Consider the following 22,538-nt stretch of genomic DNA (forward strand, 5'->3'; position numbering starts at 1 on the left):
GGGGGCCCATGCTGCAAAGACAGCTCCATGAGTCAGCTGCTCACCACAGGTGCCAGCACCTAGGTGCCAAGGACCCGGTCCTGGCTTGGCACCCTTCATCTGGATGTGCAGACTGCCACCAGCACTCACACTTGTGTGGCGTGTGACGGATCAAGGAAGGCAGGAACTTCACGTTTGGTCATTCACTTCACTTTTTTTTTTAACTCCAGGGAAGAGAATTATTTACTTATTTATACAAAACTAGGCAGGCAATGAAAAGTATTTACTGGACAGCTGTACCCTGAGAAGGCAGTGATCAAGTACTGGGCAGGCACTGGGACACACTTGACATGTTTCCTTTAAACCTCGATGATCCTGAGGGCAGAGGACTTCATTAATCCTAGCGAATGGATGCAACTGTGAGACCCAGCGTGGAAACTGGCCACAGTCACAGCTCCTTCAACTCTAAAACAAGCTTCATTTTCATCTTCTCTGGAGACGCCATTGCTGGATGTTGCGGCCGGCTGGGCTGGTAACGTGGACACGGCGAAGGATCTGGGGATGAGGCACCGACACGGAGACCTGGGCTGGTGGAAATGTCTCTCTCCGGCCTCTCTCGAGGCCTGCTTTTAGTGCCTCCACTCTTGACCTCTCACCTAGTTCTTGTTTACGCTTTAGCCCACACTCTCGTTAGCAGAATACTGGCTACAGCTGAGTTCCATTAGACCAGGTGCTTTCAGCCCCAAGCCCACTGCCTGTAGTGCTCAGCTTAGCGAGCGCTAACCATCTCCTTAGCCCACAACAGCTGGACACTGCTGTCAGGGTGTTCTACACCGCTCCAAGGAAATTTTCCCAACAGATGTTAATCCTGATTTTACCTTGAAGAACAGACCCAGCAGGTGAAGGTGTGGAGGGGAACCAGGCAGAGGAAATAGCACAGAGTAGGCAGTGGTCAGGTGAAGAGAAGCCTAGAAAATTCCAGAATAGTGAGTCAGGAGCTTGAGGCTGACAGGGGCCCAGTCATGGAGTTTCCATGGTATCTCAAGTTGTACATCTGGATAACTATTATTTGCTTTTTAAAACTGCTTTTAATTTAGCTTTTTAAAATAAAACATTTATTTTTATTGGAAAGGTAGATTTACCAAGAGAAGGAGAGGCAGAAACAGAGATCTTCCATCTATTGGTTCACTCCCCAAATGGCTGCGATTGCCACAGCTGAACTGATCTGAAGCAAGGAGCCAGGAGGCTCTTCTGGTCTCCCAGGTAGATGCAGAGTGCCAAGGACTTGAACCACTGCTGTTGCTGCTTTCCCAGGCCACAAGCAGGGAACTGGATGGGGAGTGGAGCAGCCGGGACATGAACCGGTGCCCGTATGGGATGCTGGGATTTGAAGGTGAACGATTAACCTGTCGGCCATTGAACTGGCTCCTGAGAATTATTTGCACAAGCTGGATCTAGCGTGTACCCAAGTATCTGCCCACACATAGTGCTGCTTCTTCACCGAATCCAGCAAATGCTAATGTGACTGCAACCACACAAAGTGGAGGTCGAAAACACATCAGACACCCTGGACAGGCTCCTGCCTACACTTGGTTGGCATCCCCCAGAGGTCCCACCCAGTCACCAAGCCTGCAATTCTGACACCGGCCCCCAGGTGGCAATGGTGCCTAAGACAGCAGAAGTTCATGACTTCACCTGGCAGAAACCCCACCGCTGTGTAGGGCAACACAGCTTCTCCCCCCTCCCCCGCAACCCCTCTTTCCGATTCAAACACTTAAAAAAAACACATTGAAAGTTTTGATTAAACACCAATTACTTCTGTTTGCATTTTTAAGATTAATGGAAAATAGGCTCATTAAAGGCTAGGTTGTGATACCTTCTGATGAAAATTATTTGTAATCACAGCTTGGTTTGATTTAATCCAACTCTCACGCTTCTTCTGACCTGCTTCCCCCTCCTGGACGTTCCACAAAGGCAAAACTCCACAGCTTACTGAGTTGAGACTGGATCCTGGTGCCCAGCCCAGCAACAGGCACGGATGCCTGTGTCTGCCGAGCGAATAAAAGCAGGTGCTGCAGGCACAGCCATGAGCACTACCATCTGTATGACCAAGACCACACTGCTTGGGTGTCGACATCCTCATTTCTTACAATGGGATGACGCTGCTTACTTCCTGGCTGTCGGAGGTTTGGTGAACAGTTCACAAATAACAGTTCCTGGCAAGCAGCAAGGGATCAATGCATCAAAGCTAACAACTGCAACTGTTGCAGTGATCGCAACACAATCATGCCATTGTTGCTGTGGGTCACACTGATGCCTCTAGGCTCAAAAATCATCTTAACCCAAATATGCATGTTACCACTACCTGCAAATCCACCCATCCATCTATCCATCCTTCCAGCTCTCTAAGAACACAGATGTTGTTTTTAAAAATAATCTTTGGAAACAGATTTTCTGCAGGGAAAAGGACAGCTGAACAGACTGGGCCCTTCCTTGTTCCCATCAGGTTTGTGAGGGGTCTTCAAAGTCCACGGAAAACGAACAACCTGGAAAAACGATTCATGGATTCCTCAAAGTATTTTGCACCAAAACAAATTCATCTTTTATTTGTCTTTTCTACTAGTTTCAGGAGACACCCTCATACTGTTGCTCTCTGCTCCCAACCACCAACTGCCCCTAGGTGTGGGACCCTGCAGCCAGTGGTCCCTGCTCCCGCAGCTGTCACCACAGGTCACCCCATGTGGCACGCCTTCACCATTAGCCTGACTCTCCTATCACTGTCAATAATGCAAGACTTCTTTTCACAGTGCAGCTTTTCTTTTTCCTGTTCTCTGAGCTGAAATGGAAGCAAAGAACCCTAACAAATGACAACAAGGGACTGGGACCCCAGGTGCCAACACCCTGGAGGGCACGCAAATAGCACCCAAGAATCTTGCTGCAAAACCTGGATAAAGAGATTTCCTGGCTGGCTGTGGGCGGTATATAGCACCCTGGGGACCACAGACTCCTGCCTCCAGGGACCGGCAGGAAGTGTGGAGGCTTGGAGCAGGTGTGGGACGCTTGAGGGGAGCAGCTCAGGGTGCTTATTCTTGTCCATTTCTCACAAAGCACAATGCCTTGTGCATCAAGCCTGCATCCTCCTGGAACCCCCTCTCCTGACTGCTGTCTTTCATTCTTCTCTCTGCTGCTAGTGGCCAGGGAGGCCGGGAGTGGGTGTCTTTTAAAGGCATTAGTTCATGAATTTATGCACGGACATGTCACAGAACACACAGCAATTCTGTGTGTTTTACATCAACACGATCATTATATATTTGTTGTTTTACAATTTTTTTTTCGAATCAATAGGATTGGGGCATTTACAAGTAGATGTGCATATGCCTTTACACACTTTTGGAGGAGATCAATTTTAAGTGGAATGTTGTAAAGAGACTATTGATTGCCTATATTCCTTTTAAAAAGATTTTTAAATTTTTTATTTGAAAGTCAGAGTTACAAAGAAAAGGAGAGACAGAGAGATCTTCCACCTGCTGGTTCACTTCTCAAATGGCCACCATGACAGCTGCTGAGCCAATCCAAAGCTCGGAGAATCCTCAAGGTCTACGTCATGGGTAGGGGCCAAGGACTTAGGGCGTCCTCTATTGTTTCCCAAGTCATAAGCAGGGACCTAGATCAGAAGTGGAGTGGCTGGGACACAAACTGGCTCCCACATGGGATGACAGCACTCCAGGCAGAGAATTAGGCTGCTGTGCCACCATGCAGGCAGCTTTGCAGGGAAGCGGCAGTAACCACTCATATTTTTTTTTCATCTAATCCCTTTTAACATTTTTCACAACCAGAGAAGTTAACAGTGATGCAAGACTAAAATCTCAAGTTCAGATTTCATAAATGAAAGGACCTCAATAAGTTTCTTTTCTTCATAATCTGTGTTTCCGTAAACTTGCCACAGACCTCTTGTTTTCAGACTCGTTGTTCCAGTGCGGCCCCCCTTGCATTCCCAGATCTGAGCCAGGACAGCCCTTGCTCTCCCTGACTGCACTGTGTCACGGGGTACTCTGCTGCTTCTTGTGGACTTGGGTTTTCCAAAACTGCACTGACATCAGGTACCTTTGGTGTGCTGGATCTATCTGCAAAATGGCCACCATGTTGCGCAGGTCCCCGTGGCCATCAGAGCTCCCAGCCCTCTGCTGAACTCCCCCACCAGCAGCACCTACACCTTGTGCTCTTGTGCGGTTCGCAGTTATTTCAACAATTATTGTATTATGGAAAAGTCATGGGAGGCCAAGGTAGCTGAATTGGGCCTTTATGTTTGCACCTCTTCTGTTTTCCCAATCACAATTAGGAAAGTTGTTGTAAAATGAAAGCCTGAATCAGACCAGAGCAGAAACAGATGGAAACTTCTGGTGGCTCCCCAGTGCCTTCTGGGTAAAATACCAGTGGCTCTCCGCCTCCATGTGCTGCCTTAGCCACCACTGCACCGAGCACCTGGCCTTCTGTTCTGCGCTGCTTCACCTGGAGGAAGGTCATCTGCCCCCCAGTCCTCCACACTTCCTTCTCTCCATGCTGGTGATCTCCTGCCTCAGCAGCTCCACTGGCCTACCTGCCCCACTCCACAGGGGCCCCAGCTGCCCTCCCCAGCGAGGTCTGGGGACACACAGGTAGGCAGACTGCGCCCCAGAGATGGCAGGGTGTGCCCCTCTGGCTCTGCATTTCTTATCCCCTTCCACATGCCCTGGCTTGGAACAGGGAAGACACTTGATGAATGTTCTGAGCTAAGATGGGCAACTTTATTTGCATGTTTTTATGTGATTGTAAAATGCTCCATAAACTCTGAAATTTTTAAAAAATAAAAAGAGTTTGTTGTATTCAACTTTTGTTTTAGGAAACACAGTCACTTTCCCTGTGGAGCGCCGCTCCCTTTCCATCCCTCCTTTCACAGCTCCCCAGCAGCTGTGACAGGACCGAGTGCCCTCCCACTTTGCATTTGCCCAGAGTCCCTTTGAGCAGAAACCTTTGTCAAAGTCAACACAGCAGTTGCTGTGTTTCAAACAGCTTCAAGACCAGCAATGTTCCAAATGGTGGGTGCCCTCACAGACTTGGGTCCTCCAGAGAGCAGCACAGCTGCCACCGAACCCTGCAAAGACGGCCGGCTTGACCACACCTTTGTGATCGTCCAGAGGCCAGGGGTCCCAAGCAACGCAGAGTGTTCAGAAGAACATGGGCGGCAGTGAAAGGCACTTCTACATCCCAGGTAAGAGGTCACACAGCGCACGGACTTGGGGGCAGCTGCATGTCACCTCTGAGCGTCATGTTACTCTTGGTGAAAGAGGGATTAATGCTCCCCATAATGGAAGAATTATGGGGAGCAAGGGAAGTGAGGCCATTGAAGTGTTATGACCCATCAATACAATCAATATTTTTTTAATGGATATTACCTGAAGACATCACTGAGTGTTATGCTTTGGATATAAGATTGTACCAGTTGCTATAGGCTTGGTCCCCAGGGTGGCCTGAGGCTTGGAGGTGATGGAACCAATAGGAGGTCTCTAGGTCACTGCTGATTCTCCTTGAAGCTCTTGATTTCTCATGGGTGGGTTATTGTTAGACCTGAGTTGGGTGCACCCATTCTTTGCTCCCTGGCTTGTCTGTGATCTCTTCCTCTGCACATATTGAGCCATCTTCTCTAGATCCCAAACAAGAAGAACAGCCAACCTGGGATTTGAACCTCCAAAATGGTGAGCCACACAAACATTTTTACTTACAAGGCAAACTGCTTCAGCTTTTCATTAGGCTATAGAAAAGCTTGCTATTATGACAATCATGATAAAGAGGACCATTAATTGAACGTTGTACCCCATGCTACACTGTACATTTTACATCCATTAGTGTATTTAATTCTTAACTTTATAAGGTAGGTGCTGTTATCACTGTACACTTCAGAGGAAGCAACTGAGTCCCACAGACCACGTCAAAGTCACCTTAGCTAACTCCTTGCCTTCTGAGTCACACGATCCAGAGCCCATTTAGGCACCAGTTCAAGTCTCAGTAGCTCAACTTTTGATCCAGCTCCCTGCTAATGCACCTGGGAAATCCATGGGGGACGGCCCGAGTCCTTGGGCCCTTGTTCCCATGTGGGAGACCCAGAAGAAGCTCCTGCCTCCTGGCTGCAGACCAGCCCAGCTCCAGCTGTTGTGGCCTTTTGGGGAGTACCCAGTAGACAGAGGGATGGGGAAGCTCTCTCTTTCTGTCTCCCTGTATCTCTTTGTAACTCTTTTAAATACATAAACATTTAAAATGTAGCATACAATGGAGTTTCCACCTGTGTCCTGCCATCCAAAGGAACCCTAAGTTACTTGGATGCCTTGGATGCTGCTGAACTGGACACTCATCCCTCATGAACCCTCCCTGTTGCTCTGCTCCTCCCCCTTCGGCAGGGAAAGGATAACCCAAACATTTACTCACTCATTTGAACCACGGTTCAGAGAAAGCAGAGTAATGAAATCAGCATGGTGAACCTGGACCTATTTCCATTTCAGGGTAATTGACACCAACAACTGAACAATTCCTTCCTGGAAATTCACATTATCTGCCCTTCCACTAAGAGTTTCAACTCTTCTTTTGGTACCTCTAATTCAGGGTGTATTTTCTTGTTGTGCCTGGTGCCCAAGAACATATCCAGTGTCAAAAACAAACGAGATGCCCATTGCTTCCAATGGACGGCCTGGCCTGCTCTTCTCACCTTGTGTGGTCCTTGGTTGGAAGGGTGTCTACACCACTCTGAGGCTGCTACCATCTTTGTCAACTGCTCATGCCCTGATCAGACCTCTGGAGGAAATCTCACTCTAGAGATGTCTGGAACACTGAAATCCTCTCAGCTGTGCATTCGAGCCCCTGCAGATCCCACTACCATGTCTGTCTTCATGCCCACCCTGCAACGTTCCCATTCTGTGACACATGCCCCCATCCCAGAAGCACACTTGCGACCCAGAGCCTCCTGTCCGAAAGACAAGCCTGGCCTCCCAGATCGACAATGTCTGGGACTGGTGCAAGGAGGGCCTGGGGATCCTTCCGTTTTATCATCCTGAAAGCAGCCTCTGCCATTTTGGAGAGACCCTGGAGGGCTGTTGGCAGTGACCTGGAGAAAGTCCAAAGTGCACAGGGATGCCTGAAAACAAATGAGTTATTCCTGTGGGTGGGAAGCCAGCTGAGGCTCAGGTGAGGCTTGTGGCGCCATCCTGCGGCCAGCAGATAAGCCTCTTCAGGACTACTTGGTCTTTCTTGTCTCAGTCTCAGCCTTCCAATCATCACAGCTCTGTTTCTCAGTGGTAATTGGGAAAGAGCTTTAATTGCACACGCTCTCACCACACAGGTATCTGTCTGGCTGATAGCAGCACAGCCTTCCAGATCTCTGTCTATACTCATTTCCTCAGAAAGGATTTCCCTGGCTGCCTGATTTAAAAAAATCCCATCTCGCCTTCCTATTCAACACCGTCCCCCGAGCCCATTGCCTTGCTTTATTATCCATCACAGAGCCCTCAGCACCTGGCTTCTGTCCTGATCTATTAATGTCTGTGGTCTCTATTTATCGTTTAAATATAAAATGTGTTAGCAGGGCTTCTGTTTTGTTCACTGCTTTGAACAGTGCATGGCCCATATCCGACACTGAAATATTTCCTGATAAATAAAGAAGCAAAGTAAAGAGAAGCTGAAGAGAGGATCCATATGGTCAGACAGGAGAGGAAACACTCAAACAAATCCAGGAGTGTGTACCACGGGTGGGGTTTTTAGACAGCTTGTCAATGGCTGGTTAGAACCAGCTCTGCTTCTCAGCTTGGATTCCAAGAGACACACTTATATTCTCCAACATAGCCACCGTGAATGACCATCCTCATTCATGATTTTAATATCTCTCTCTCTCTCTCTCTCTCTCTCTGTCTCTGTCTCTCTTGGAAGAACAGAGTAACTTGCTCCATGAATAGTAACAGGCCATGGACATGATAACATCAATCGAATGGGCATCTTTCTTCCTCTGAAGCTCATAGCTGCCAGAATTCTACTGTTCACAAGAGGAAACCCAGAAGAGATGCTCACCCCACCTGTCAGTCAGTAAAGACTTGGCAGCTGATGTCTCTCAGTGGATGGGTGGGGTCTCAGGATCCCCTCGAGTTATGATCACTAGCCCTTCCCTTGAAACAACCGTGGGTAAATCCAGCAGCCTGGGAACGTCCCTGTGCAGACGACTCCAACGTCCCAAGGGAGTGGGGGATGAACGGAAGCGGTGTAGGGCACTGTGGTGGAGAAGGCATGTTCTACATCAGATGTGCAGAGTGAGATCCAGGAAATGGCTGGGAATATGAGGCAGGATGGGCCAGCGTGGGCGTGACCTAAGGACAGGCACAGGAGGAGCTCGGCTCCATCTTACTTCAGAGAAGGCAGTCAGTGCAAGTCACCAACAGATCTCACCTCAAAAGAGGCCCTCCTGGGCCTCTGGGGAGTTCTAGCTGACGGCTGTGCTGCCTATGGATGGAGGACGCTCACTCTGCCCTCTGGCAAAGGTGCCATGGAGGCCAGCTGCTCTCTGATCTGAGGGCCCTGCAGGAGTCTGTCACGTGCACGAGCTCACTGTGAAGCTGAAGAGGAGTGTGCTGCTGTCCTGTGGTCCCTGCTGAGAGCCAGTCCAGCCACTCTTCCTGCCCTGGCTTGGGAGCATCCCTCTTTTGTGCCTGCTGCCCCCACGTGTCCAGGTGCCAAGCAGTCTCCATCACCCTGGCTTCTGCACTGCAGGGTTGCCAGGCCAGCTGCAATCTGGCTCCACCGTGCCCTTGGGTTTCACCCACAGGAAAACCTTTTCACTCTTCTGAGCACAGTCCCCCTTTTATCTCAAAGTGAATAGCTCGGAGCCCCAGGTCCCGGCTGGGAACAAGGGACAGGGCAGGCAAAGCACACAGGACTATGGCTGGCACATTGAAGTTGCTCAGCATGTCATCCATCACTGAGACACAGGACAACATGTGGCACTCAGGGAGAGCAATTTCTTAATTAAGCAATTTTCAAGAAGCCTTCAACCTGCATCCACATAACCACTGCATTCACTGAGCTCTTCCGAACCCCAGGCTCTTTCAAAAGCTAAGTTGTGTCTGTTATTTCCTTCTCACAAAAGAGGAACGTGGGACTCTGGGAGGTGGCCATCTGTCCAGGGAGTCACAGAGCTAGTGCTTGGCTGGGGTCAGGGCCAGGTACGGAAGCGTCTCAGCCGCTGCAGGTGACATCAGACGCCAACTCCCTGTGCTTGATTCTCATGGCGGAAACAGACACTGCCTCCAGGAATGTTTTGGCAGCTCTCAGGCTCTGACAGAATGATGACGGGGACAGCTGAGTCGTCCTTGCAAGGAGGAGATGGATCCGCTTGAGCCCCATGTTTGCATGTAACATTAGTGTGTTCTGTGTCTCAGATGCCTGCCCAATCCTGGCACTTTCTGACTTAAAGCCAAACCAATTTAGCCAGGCTCATCTGTAAGACGCCTACCTCCTTTCATCCCAGCCTAGCTCATCCTGCAGCCCGAGCTTCCCGGTTGTTATAAGCTTATCACAGAAGTAAATCAAAATGTTCTCAGGAGGAGAAGAAAAGATAAAAGCAAAAAATGCAACAACCCCAAGAGAGGAATTTTTTTTTATATAGTTCTACAACTGTTGCAATTCTCCCTTTAAAAAAAATCCATTATTTAATTTTAGCAGCGTGGAGGAGCTGGTAATGAATAATGGCTCATCTTCCACCTCCCAGCATTTGTGAAATATTAATGTGGGCTGGCTACCTCTCTTACGGAAAGCAGGAGGTGAATCTTTCATAGGCTCCCGCCCCTCCTTGCACACAGCTCTCCTGGTACGTATTCCCTTTCTCCCACCACTCACATGCTCCGGTTGGGTGCCTGTTGGGTGATGTCAATGCATGTGGTCAAGCAGACCCTTTCCTGCCATTTCCTTTGTCTGAAACATTACTCTTTTAAATCATGCATCAAGACGTATCTCCTAGCTATCACATTTCATGCTGGACTGTGAAATGTGATTCATTGACAGAAAGCACAGCCAAGCATCAGGCTTCGCAACCTCCCCAGGTTAAACTTCCAGCGTGGCTAAATTCGGCCAACTGTTAACACTGAACTTAAACACTGAGTCTGGAAAGACTTATTTATGAGCATGCCCTGACTTGTGTGTGGGTGTGTGCAGCCACAGGGAAGGATTTTCATCTTTCTGTCTGGGGGGCTAGAGATGGAGAAACGAGGAAACTGTTTCAGGATAAACTAAAAACAGAATTGTAAATTGTTGTACTTGGCAGTAAACTTAAAAAAAATACAGGTTCGCTTTTATTTCTCTCTGCAAAGCTAACACATGCTCATTAGGAAAAATGTGGCAAAGAAACCAAACACAAGGGTGGGAAAGGAAGGCCTGGATGTGCCTTTGGAGCACGTGCAGACTCACGTCCAGTCTCACAGTGCACACCATTTTGGCTGGACAAATGAAGTTTTAAACTCAGCAATAATTAGATTTATACACAACTGCAAGAAATAATCTTTACTCAACACCTCCTTGTGAAACTCCAGCAGAATGGCACAATGGAAATACTGGTACTGATGAAATCCGCCAATCTTGGTTTCCCAATTAATTTATACTGTGTGTGTGTGTGTGTGTGTGTTGACATTTGCCTGTCTGAAGTTACCAGGCAATTCCATCACCACTGGGAAGCTTACTGCTGATTCACAGCCGCATCCTCCTCTCTCCCATAGATCGCCGCTCCCCTCACACACTACCTGCTGTAGGCCACGGGTCTGCTTTCCATTCCCATAATGCTGTGACTTAGGAACTAAGATACAAATGGAATCCCATGGTATGCGCCTTCTGCTTTCAGCCTGAGGCCCTGGATGTAGCCTAACTCTTGTATTTCACTGCTGAGCTTGCTCCAAAGTATGTGTGTGTGTGCCAGTTTGCTCAGCCATTCGCCTCGTAGAGGATGTCTGTGTTGGTTCTCATGGCCATGAACCCAGCTCTGTGATCTATTGGGTGCAGGCTTCTGTGTGAACGCTGGTTATCACGCCTGGTCGAGGAGCTCTGCTTTAGGCGCAGAATGTTAGGATTTATTTTTCGCTTCTTTCCCTAAGAGTGTCACTTTCTCCATCTTACATTTTTGTGTACTTTGAGTAGAACTTGTGTGCAAAGGCTGAGGCTTGGCTTCTGATGAAAGTGTGGCTGTTGAAGGACGCCACTTAGTGCAGTTTACTCTCCACTGCACTGCTTTTATGCCATCGCAAAGACCCAGGTGGGCATGTGAGTGTGAGGGTGGCTCTATTCAGGGTTCCCCTGGCCTCTGCTACACCCACTGTATCATGCCACTTTGATGACAGCAGGGCCGTGGTCTCCAGCTCAGCCAGAGGCAGCCCTCCCACTTCCCTCTTTGGTTGTCAAGGTTGTTTAGCTATTGTGGCACCTGTGCTTTCCCACATCAATTTTAGAATAAAGCTCTCTATGCCTACAGAAATCTTTGCTGGGAATTTGACAGGAACTGTACTAATGCATAAATATATCCATATATATATAATATCTATATTCACAATTCTGTCATAAGCATTTCCCTGTTATTACCAACTCCCTTTAAACAGCTACCCAATATTAAAAATAGATACACTGCCATTCAGCAAGCATTTCAGTAGTAATAGAAGCCTGGTTATCTTGATGAATAATGTGAATTCACCTTCAAAGACCATCTTCTGGGATAAAAGCCAAGTTCCTGTTTCTTGGGTTAGTTGGTGGGATACAGTCTCAGAAGTAGGGTGCTCAAAGAGGGAGCGTACCCTTTCAGTTATTTCTATGTGGGCAGTGTTACACTTTTATTATTATTATTATTTGTATGTTAAAAACCATTGCCATTAGCTTTAAGGAGTCATGGTATTGTGGGTCTGTGTGTCACAGTAGGGGAGATGAGTATCAGAGAGGACAGGGATGGCAGATAATGTACGGCTGGCAGGCTGAAGAGCAACCAGGCCTCCCGCGAAAGCCACCAGGGCCACTCGTGGTGATCCTCCCCATGGCCAGGCCATGGCAGGCAGGGCAGTGAAATCACTTCCTATTTCACCTACTTTAAGACAGCTATTTGCTTCTGAAATGTTTTTTAAAATCTCTCACCCTCAGGGGAGAAAGAGTAAGTCATTTTCTTTTTTCACAAGAAAGGGAAAGGGACAACTTGAACAGCTCAATGGAGCCCCTTTTTGTTCTAGTGATGGAGACCCCTGTTGCAGCAGATGGCCCTGGATGGGAGGTGAGGCGCTTGCGGCAGGTGGATAATCGGCAGCCGTGTGGGAGGCCTCACACAGTCCCATTTATGCTCCTGTCCCTCCCAATCAGCACTGCTTCTCTTTTTCTGATGGCAGTCATGCTCATGGAGAGACAGGAAAACAGCCTGGCTATTCTTTCCAAACAGTCAGTTCTGCCTCAGCTGCACTGCTAAAGGCACATGTGAGCATGCCTGCCTGTGGTTCTCACTCACTGGGAGCACCCAGGACAGAGCCCCATGGCCGTGGCAGGATACAGGTACACCCTTGTATGCCCCCAGCGGGACCACACAGTGAATTGCTCAGCAGAACCAGGCTCTGTATTCTCAAATGTTGGAATCAAGATTGCAAGGCATGAACTCACTTGAACTAAACCGGTGTTTTGTTGTTTTTTAAGCATCCTGTGTGAATGGCAAATTTGTTTTTATTTGAAAGGCCTTGAGAGAGAAGGAGAGGGAAGAAGGGAGGGAGAAGATGGAGGGAGGGAAGAGAAGGCGAAAATGGAGAGAAAGAAACTCTTTCATTTTATGCTTCATCCTCAAATGTCCACAACAGCCATGGCTGGGCCACATCAAAGTCAGAAGTTTCCTCTGAATCTTCCATATGGGTGGCAGGGGCTCAAATACTTGAGCTACCACAGGATGGATCCCAAATCTACTAGCAGGAAACCAGATTGGATGTGGAATAGTTGGAATTGGACCTGACACTCTAGTAAGAATGTGACCATTCCAAGCAGCAGCTTAAACCACTACTACCACAGCACCTGCCCCAGAGTTTTGATTGGAAATATGCAAATCTCTTGTCTTATCAGGAAGAAAGGAAAAGAGGCAACTGTGAAGCAGTTAAGAATGTGTTTGGGACAGACAGCTAGCAGGGGCTTCTCTGATATTTCCTATGATTTTTTTTTTTTCACCGCCTTAATATGCGTTATCAACCCCACCTCACACCGGAAGAAGTAGCTCACTAAATAGTTGGAGTGGGTTTTCTAAGAAATTGTCTATCAAATCTAGGCTCGAATAGGTCTTAAAAAGGGGGCTGGGGGGCGCCCACTGCAATGGTGTAGTAGGCTAAGCCTCCAACCGCAGTGCTGGAACCCCATCTGGGCACTGGTTTAGGTCCCAGCTGCCCCATTTTCAGCTCCATGATGATGGCCTGGAGAATGGCATCCATATGGGAGACCCAGAAGCAGCTCCAAGCTCCTGATAGGTCTAGCTCATGCTGCCGTGTCCATCTGGAGAGTGAACCAGCAGATGGGAGATTTCTCTTTATTTCTGCTATGTCTATAAATCTACCTTTCAAATAAAACTAAGCTAGATCTTTCTTTTTTAAACACAGGCTTGTCAGATGCCAGATTGAGTCCTTTGAATACCACTCTTTGGTGAAGACGCAGAGGGATGTAGGCAAGGGGCCAATGATTTAAGTTGGAGGTGTAAGCACAACAATAAAGCAATGAACTGATGGTGGCAAAGTGTACCTGGAACATTCTGCCTGCTCCCACTGGGGGTGTATTCCTGGGATCCTTTATGTAGAACTCAACTCTGCTTTAAAGAGTGGATGTGCCCTTCCTGACACGGAGAGAAGGGCTGTGTACACAGACCCTCCCCTGTCCCCAGGAGGAGGGTGTAGAACATGTGGCTGGCAGGCAGGGCTTGGGGTTCAGGCTGTTGCTCACCCGCTTGTCTGTGTGTCAGAGAACACAGTCCTAAGCCTTTCTGCCTCACACACCACCCCTGGAAGCTTGCTGTGAAGGTTGACATGGGGCAGCATGGGCACAGGGCCAGTATGGAGGGCAGCTCAACATCTCCAGCCAGCCAGCAAAGCACCTGCCCAACTCTGGGTGCTGTCACCTTTTTTGGTCCTACAACTGAACCCAGTAGATGAGCCAGAGAGGAATGTGCCCGCTGGCACTCAGACTACACCTGCCTCCACCTGCAGCCAGCCTCCATCTGGCCCAAGACCTCTACCCTCCCAGACCTCAGTGCCTAGTCCCTTCCTTTCCTGTCCTTAAGAGAGCATCTGTGACCATTGGGGAAAGGTATATCAAGCGTTTAGGCCTTGCAAAGAGAACTGCACCATCATCTTTCAGATGTCAGTTTCCCTGGTCTGATACGATGTGCATCCTACCTGCCCTCCTTCCTCAGCTCTCAGGCACACGCTTCAGGTTGCCAGGGAATGTGGGTGCAGGCACTGTTCCCCCGCCCGTGGGATGACGGCCTCAGGAGGCACTAGGTACCACACACCAACACCCACCCCTCAGTCACAGGCCTTAGGCTCTGTTAGAGGGCAGCAGCACAGAGCTCCAATTCTGCTTCCAACAACCCACAGAGGAAACTCAGGGCCAGCAGGTTCACACCTGATTTGCATTTCTTCTTGGGAAGCAGCTCTGCTAAAATCACTTTTCTTGGGGCACGATGTCCTTTTTATGTGGGGAGAGGATTGGGATTGCATAAAGAACTGTTTACGAGATTTCATCCTCTGGTGACGTCTAGAAACAGCACAGAAACAACTCGATCACTCTAAAGCACCTCCCCAAAGGCACCAACCTGGAGCTGCTTGAGGCAGGAGACCTTTTAATCTGTTCCGTGCCTTGTTCTTGGCAGAGATGAGTCCACGGCACAGTGCCCAACACGTTCAGCAGTTTCTGCTGAATATGGTGAGTGTGACAGGGCAAACACTGTGTGTATAAAAGCAGCAGCATTTCTTTGTATTTAAAGAGTGACATTTCTAAGGAGTCGAGCCTGAGAGGGTTGTAGACAGAGTAAGGATTCCCACCTAAGTGTAAACTGGAAGCCAGGAACTGACCCTGGCACCATAAGTGACCTATAAGTGACTACATGTTCAAGCCGCATGCTGTTAGGCTCAGTCCTACCCGTGCCTTTGGTACACCCCTTTACCATCATAGTGACCCTGTGAGATTTTGCTGGTTCCTCTCATCATCAAATAAACCCTAAGAGGTGCATGGTCTTATTAACCCCGTTTCGCAGACTGGCAAACTGGTGCAGAGAGATCAAGAATCCAAGTTCTCATAAGTCTCCAGCAGCAGGAGCAACTGAGACAAATGACAAACCCCACCTGGGGCTGATGGCACACTGATCAAGGCCCAGGGTGTTAAGCACCTGAACGGTGTCATCTCATTGACACCCTTCCCCAACTTCTCAAGGTGGGCTCTTACTGCCACTCTGTCACGGACATCAAACGCAGATGCTAAGCAAGGGGCGGGAACTTTCCCCAGGGAGCACTTAGCTTTTCTGCCCATAGAACCTTTGCTCTGAATCACATTAAGCAATTGGATTAAACACATGCAAAGGGTTTAGCCAAATAAGAGCAGTCCTACCCCATCCCTGCCCTTCAGGTGACCAATGTAAGCAAACTGAGAAATGGTCAGGGCAGCTGCTGCAGCCAGCGTAGTAATTACATAGTACCAAAGTGGATTCAATCAATTGCTTAGCAATTAGCCATTATGAGAAGATAGGGAAAAAAATATCCAATTGACTGTTTGGTTGAGCAGGAAGCATTTTAAATGTCACCACAGTGAGAGAAATATTTGAGGATTTGTCTTCATAATGGTTAACTAATTGCCATCTTCAAATTTTATTGCCTTGGAAAAATAACTCAATTCAAGAGATGGAGTATGAACACTTGGGGCTATTTCTCCTTTGTCTTAGCACTGGAGAGGCGCATACAGATGGATCAATCCCTCTAATTTAAGGAGACCCCTCCTGAAAAGGGCATCCTCGGGGGCACAGTCAGTGAGCTCATCTTTACTTCCTACTGGTCTGCACCTGGTGCAGGAGGAGCACATGGTGGGTACCACACCTTGTGGTTAAACTGAGTTACTATGGGAAAGAAGTGCTGAAAAGTACTCTGCCCCAACCTTGTGTTCCTTCTTAGTGAAATCCTGGTGTTGTGGTTGTGGCTTGACCTTGGTAGCGCCTTGTGGAAGGCTGGGAGTTATGCAAATGCTGACGGGCCCCTTTCCCTTCTTGTGTCAGGCCTCCCATTGTACCTTGGCCACCAACAACAGTGAGAGGACACCCTCCATTTCTATCCACAAGGACAGAGACTTCTGGCCAAACCAAACTGATTTCCTGGCATCAAAGGCAGCTTCAGTTGTTATGGGATTTGCCCGAAGTTGGAGTGAGCTGTCTTCTCTTTTTGTTGACATTTTGTTTCTCGTCTTTGGTGGTGACAGTGCCAGAAAGAGGCTGTTGGTGGTCCTTCCTTGACCCAGTGGACACAGTCTATCTCCTGAACAGCAGGCTTAGGCGACACTAAGGAGGGTACAGGGGTCAGTGGCAGCTGTGGCAAAGGCAGGTGCCCCTTGGGACTCTCCAAGTACGAGGTGGCTCCATTCATTCACTCTGTGACAATGTTTATGGCACCAGCCACCTCCACATCCCAACTCACATGCCAGCCACCATGGTGACTTTTGCTCCATCTGTTAGTATGGCGGTAGGGGAAAGGAATCAGAAAGAGAAATTGCTAGAAGTTGTGAATAGGACAGAGAGGGAGACTGGAGAGGAATGAAGACTTTGGAACAAATCTCTTGAGAAATCCCAGGAGTCCTGGGACAAGTCAGTCTTGAACAAAACAGTGTCTGTAAAGGAGCGGCCTTGCACGGAGAGGAGAGGAGAAGGGCAGCAGGCAGGGCTCCACCAAGTCCCAAGGCCAGAAAGGAGCCCACATGTAGGATCGGAACCTCTCATGGAAAACGCATGCCAGCTTTTATGTTCCCCACCACAGAGCAAAAGACAGAAGCCAGATTCTGTTTTGCTGACACGGAGCACTGAGTTACTTTCTGAAGATTCTATTAAATACAGGCAAATGACAATGGAAAATGCAGCCTGTCTGGATTACTAATGTGACAGGAGTCAGTGTCAGTGAACTGCCAGCTTTGAGTCCCATGGTTGCAATTAACACTGAAAACGCCACTTCACAGGAGGCTCATCCCAACCTCACAGCCACCACCCTCAGTTCGCAGGCCCTAGGTGGTCAGTGACATGGAAAGCCACTCTGACAAACAGGAGAAAGGAAAGGGGGTGGTGTGACAGTGCTGAAGGAGGCACAGTAAATGGTAATAATTGCTTATAAAATTTTATGGTTAGTTGTTAATCCTAACCACTTCAATTTTTTAAAAGAAAGATTCATCGTCTTCTTAAATAGACAAAATTTGGGTTTATGGGAAATGTAATAATATTCACACAGATGCAACAAGGAATTCCAAAAGTCTTAAATTTTCCACAGGCTTTGGAGAGGAAGCAGCCTATTAGGGCAGGACAAGAACAGGTCTGGCAGCGAGGCCTGTGGCAGGCCAGCCCAGGCATCTCTGCCCTTTGGTTTTCTCCTCTGAGAGACGGCCAGATGATGCCAGCTTCTCTGCAAAATTACCATGAGGACCTGAACGCAGGGAGGCTCACCGAGGCTCGGGGCCTCTGTGTCACAGACCTGAGACAGCCACGCTAGAGCCTGTGTGTGACACATGCATGACCTGTTCACCTCCAGTCCTCTCCCTGTCCACCACCTCCAGTCTGGGTCAAGACCCCACTACTTCGAGCAGCCAAGTGAAGGCACCTGCTCTCTCCCTTGCCATACACATCTGTTCTCCCTCCACCAGTCAGAGAAACCCTAGAAGAAATCAAGCCAACTAGGGTCTCCACCCACGCCCCTCTCAGAGCTCTCTGCCCACCTGGCATCCAGGGCAAAGCCCTCGTGGTAGCTTTGAAGGGCTTCTGAGGCCCCCAGTCACTGCACTGCAAATTTGTTCCTCAGGTTTCTGCACTGGTTGTTCCCTGTGTCCAGGATGTCCCCTTTCCCACACCCACATAAGTGAAGGCTCTAAAAAGTTCACACAAAAATGGATGGAACTGAACATTTTCCAGGCACTTTTTGAAGCCTCCTCAGATGCTCTCCATAAAGACCTCCATTTAAAGCTGCAAGCAGTTCCTTCTCCAGCCCTCCATCTCCCCAGGGCTTATCAGCATCCATCACAGCAGCCGAGACGCAGCTGTTACATTAGCTGTGCATGTCTGGTCCCCTTCCTAGAAGGAGCACTCCAGCAACACTGGGCCTGGTCTGTCCTGTACATGTGGCGTCCATAGCATCTTAAGCCATCCACATCACACAGCCAGAACTCAAGCTGTTTTTGCCACACGGAGACCTAGTCCTGATGACCCAACTCTGAGTTGTGGACTGCTTCTCTTGGGCCTCTTATACTAAGGAGCGCTGCCTCCTTGCCTGAGCTTTCCCCAAATTTCCACCCCCAAGGCCCAGAGCCTTCAGGCTGAGCTGTGCGTGGATTGTAGAACCAAGCCCAAGGGTCAGAGCACCTGGCTGTGAGTGCCCACATCTTGCCCCAAATCATGGCTTCACCCTGAACAGTAAACCATGGAATCTGGTACTTGGGGGATTCAACAAGAAACAAAGAATACCAGGTCCACAAAGATGTTCTAACAATGTGCAAGTCCTTCCCTCAAGTCACTGCTGTGAGGACTAAATAACATTATGAAACAGACGGCTACAATTTTCATTAAAAATCTCCATTCCCCCATCTACCTGAGTTATGAGGCATCACCTCACAGGTCTTTAGCTTACTCTCCCCACCCAAAGTCCTTCTCCTGTCCACCCACTCATTCATGTCAAGCCTTTGCTCTTCCAAGGTTACAAGGGACACTCCTGAAATAACTGTGGCACTATGCACCTGATTTCCTATACCTCTGAGCTCAGTGGCTGCCAACCCTGACAATATTCTACCATCTTCAACACAGACAGGACAGAAAAAAACAAAGAAGCCAACAGCAGTGAAAACCAAGCAATACTGACAACAAAAAGAGACCCTAAGACAGATTATAAAAAAGTCTGATTATAAATAAAGATTAAAAAAAAAAGCTGCCTTGAGAAGTCACACAGCTGAGATGCCTTCAAATTAAGACAACACCATCTTAAAAGAGTGAAGTTCATGACTAAATGTCATTTTATTAAGCAAGTATCTGCTCTAAGGTGTAATTTCTTTTCTTCCACCAGACAGTGCAGGAACAAAAGGGAGATGATAATTGGTTTCCAGACACATTCCACAGACTAGACAAGTGGCTCTCAGGGAGCATGCGAACAGGAAACGGTGGGGAATCCATGAAAAATGTTTCTTAGGCTCTTATTTTTGGTGATTAAACCAAACAATGGTACCTGCTTATGTTGGTCACCACTTCCATTCCTGTTAGGAAAGCCTGCAAAACCTTTCCGGAAACAGGCTGGATCAACTTGGATGTGGAGACATGGACTTCAGCAGAGATCTGAAGGGTGGACTGTATCGAGGGAAATAGTGAGATACTATTGTACCATTATGAACCAAGATAATTCCTCACAAGCATAAATCCACTGCACACTTACAGGGTCTCAGAAAAAAAGAGCCCAGCTCGATCCCGAGTTTTCCACCCTCGGAAGCTGTTCAAAGATGTGTTTGGGAGCATGGCACCTGGTTTCTGCATGTGGTGAGGAGTCGCTCAGTGCTAGAGATGGCCAGCTGCGATGGGCGAGGGGCTTTCTGCCTCTCCGTTCACTCTCACTGCCAGCGTTCGCAGTATTAATGTTTTCGCTGCCTTCTCCCATGAACAATTTGACGGAGGCTCAAGCCACACGGCTTGTGCTCCAAAAAAGAAAAAGGCTGTGTCAGTGTAGTTAAAAAAGACAGCACACTTGCAAGTCAGGTGCCTGACTACAAACCTTAGCTGCCTTGGTATCTTCATATATAGAAATACTAAGCTTTGGTCTCTTTACTTATAAATTGGGGATAATAATATTAAAGATAGGATCTACCTCACAAGATTGTTGGATAGATCATAGACAGGAACATATACAAATACACACACACACACATCAGCCACATAAACACTTACATGAGGATACTACCAAAAGTTCATGAAAAACAATCAAACTTTATTTTGGTGCAGTTTTAAAATTCATATATGCTACGAAGTTTCTAAAAGATGCCTCATACGCAAAGGTTTCAAAATCAGACCAAAACAAGCCTATTTTTTAATTCCACTTTGTATTGGCTCTTTGAATACTCTCATGGGGATATGTATTTAAAAATAATCTAGAGCAATGAAAAGCAACAAATCATCTGTTCACAGACACAAGCGCCCACTTGTTAATAAAAGTGCCAGCAGGGCACAGGAGTACCAGGGGCCGTCGTTATCACTACCCTCTCTGCTTTGCAGCTAACCAATACATGATATTTACAAAGTATCTAGTAATCTTGAGACAGGCTGCCTTCAGTTCAAATTTCTTTCATGAAAATGTATTTTTAAGACAGAAAAACAGAGATAGTAAAAGATTCTTTGCCAGCTCACTGCTTGACTGATTCCAGCTGAAGCTAGGTCTCCCAGTGGGTGACAAGGACCCATGTTTTCGCACCTGCTGTCTCCTCCCAGGGTACACGTCAACCAGGAGGATTGGACATGCACTCAGGACTCAAACCCAGGCACTCAGCTACAGGATACCAATGTTCCCAGTGTTGTCTTAACCATTGTACCAAATGCCCACTTTGCCTTCACTTTCATAGGGCCCTTGTTCTGGTTCAGAAGTGATGTTAGGAGATTTCCATTGGAAGAAAAGCAGCCGACAGTGTTTTCCTCTTTAGAGTTCACCTGGAAGTTCTACTGGATTCAACAGATAAAAAATCAAAACACTGTAGTGAAAGCTTGGTTCACATGAGTCTCCAAAAGGGGAAATCTATTGTGAAAAATACTTAAGTTACACTAGGAGAAAATTATTCAGCTCATTTTTGTCACTTTTTTGGCTTACCAGGGCTCATCCCTAGAGGCAATGGGAAGGCTGGCCACGGAGGTAGCAAGTCTTCTCTTGAGTACCAGCTACATTTAAAAAAATATTTAATTCATCATTATTATTTTTTTTGAAAGGCAGATATACAGAGAGAAGGAGTTAGAGAAAGATCTTATGCCTGCTGGCTCACTCCCCAAGTGGTCACAATGGCTAGGGCTGAGCTGATCCAAAGCTAGGACCTTCCTCCATGTCCCCAACGTGGGTGCAGGGTCCCAAAGCCCTGGGTCATCCTCCACCACTTTCCCAGGCCACAAACAGGGAGCTGGATGGGAAGTGGAGTGGCTGGGACACGCACCGGCTTCCATGTGGGATCCTGGCAAATGAAAGGTGAGGATTTTGCCGCTAGGCTACCACACGAAGCCCCCCAGCTTTATTTTTGCAGTCAGTGACTTGGCTTCAGTTTTGAGGGCCAAGCAGCATCAGCCACGAGGACACCTTGGCTATTTCTTAGCTCTGGGTATTAAAAAAGTGACTGGAAGTCCTAATGGCATTGGGCTCTGTATATACCTTCTTTTACTGTTACTTCTACCCCAAACCAGCTCACCTATATCTGCTTCCTATGCTAGATTTGCACATTGCTTGATTTGCAAAACAGATCTTGAAGCTCAGAAAACTTTTGATTTACAAAATTGATTTTTGAAGGTCAGAAAACTCTTGATAACAACAACTGGAAGGGCTTGGATCCTCTCCAGTTCTAATATTCCAATGCTCCAAGATCAGACTACTTTTAACAGGATCAAGCCTTGCCTACAAACGCTGCTCTCCATGTTTCGCTCAAAGAAAGCAGAGGTAGGTGCGGTTGCACTGCGGAAGGGCACTGGGGCTAGAATGAAGGGAAGGCTAGCCTAGACACATGTTGACTTTTGAAATAAACACAGGGGCTTTCCAATATTAAGATTCTAAATGATTCTGTGAAAATCATCTGAAGGAAATTTGGGTTTAATCCCACCAGCTGAAGCTATGGTAATATTATGACTTTTTCTAAAGGACTTGGTGTGTACCCAATTCCCATGTGTAGTATATAACTCACAGATTTAATTATAGATCTTCCTCACTCACTAGTTCCCTAGGAAACAAATCCATGGCTCATGTCTTGTGCATGGAAGGTCATAGCAAGAAGATAAATATTTCCTGCATTTTGAAACTTTATCTAGAGGTCACAGGTCCGCAGCTCAGCAGATGAGAGTTCGTCAGACAATAGCCACATGCCGCTATGGCGGCCTAATATCAACAACACTTAAAACTTGGTGTTTATCTCCAACAACGCACTTCCCACTTAAAGAATGGAGAATTTTCACTGTATCTCTTTTCCTATCCAAGCCTGAAATATAAATAAGTTGAAAAAATTCCTTAAACATTTCTTGCTACCCAGTTGAGATAGAGGTTATGTTTATGATAATAAAA

At 47.6% G+C, this 22,538-nt stretch overlaps 1 protein-coding gene across 1 annotated transcript in view; it reads right to left on the bottom strand.

The window, feature by feature from the left end:
* The window catches only part of CDH13 (cadherin 13), an 853,721-nt gene that overhangs the window by 375,978 nt on the left and 455,205 nt on the right, over positions 1-22,538 (bottom strand). The gene's annotated exons all lie outside the window — the stretch shown is intronic.

The sequence above is a fragment of the Ochotona princeps genome, chromosome 16 (genome assembly GCF_030435755.1).
Source record: "Ochotona princeps isolate mOchPri1 chromosome 16, mOchPri1.hap1, whole genome shotgun sequence".
NCBI classification, from domain to species: domain Eukaryota; kingdom Metazoa; phylum Chordata; class Mammalia; order Lagomorpha; family Ochotonidae; genus Ochotona; species Ochotona princeps.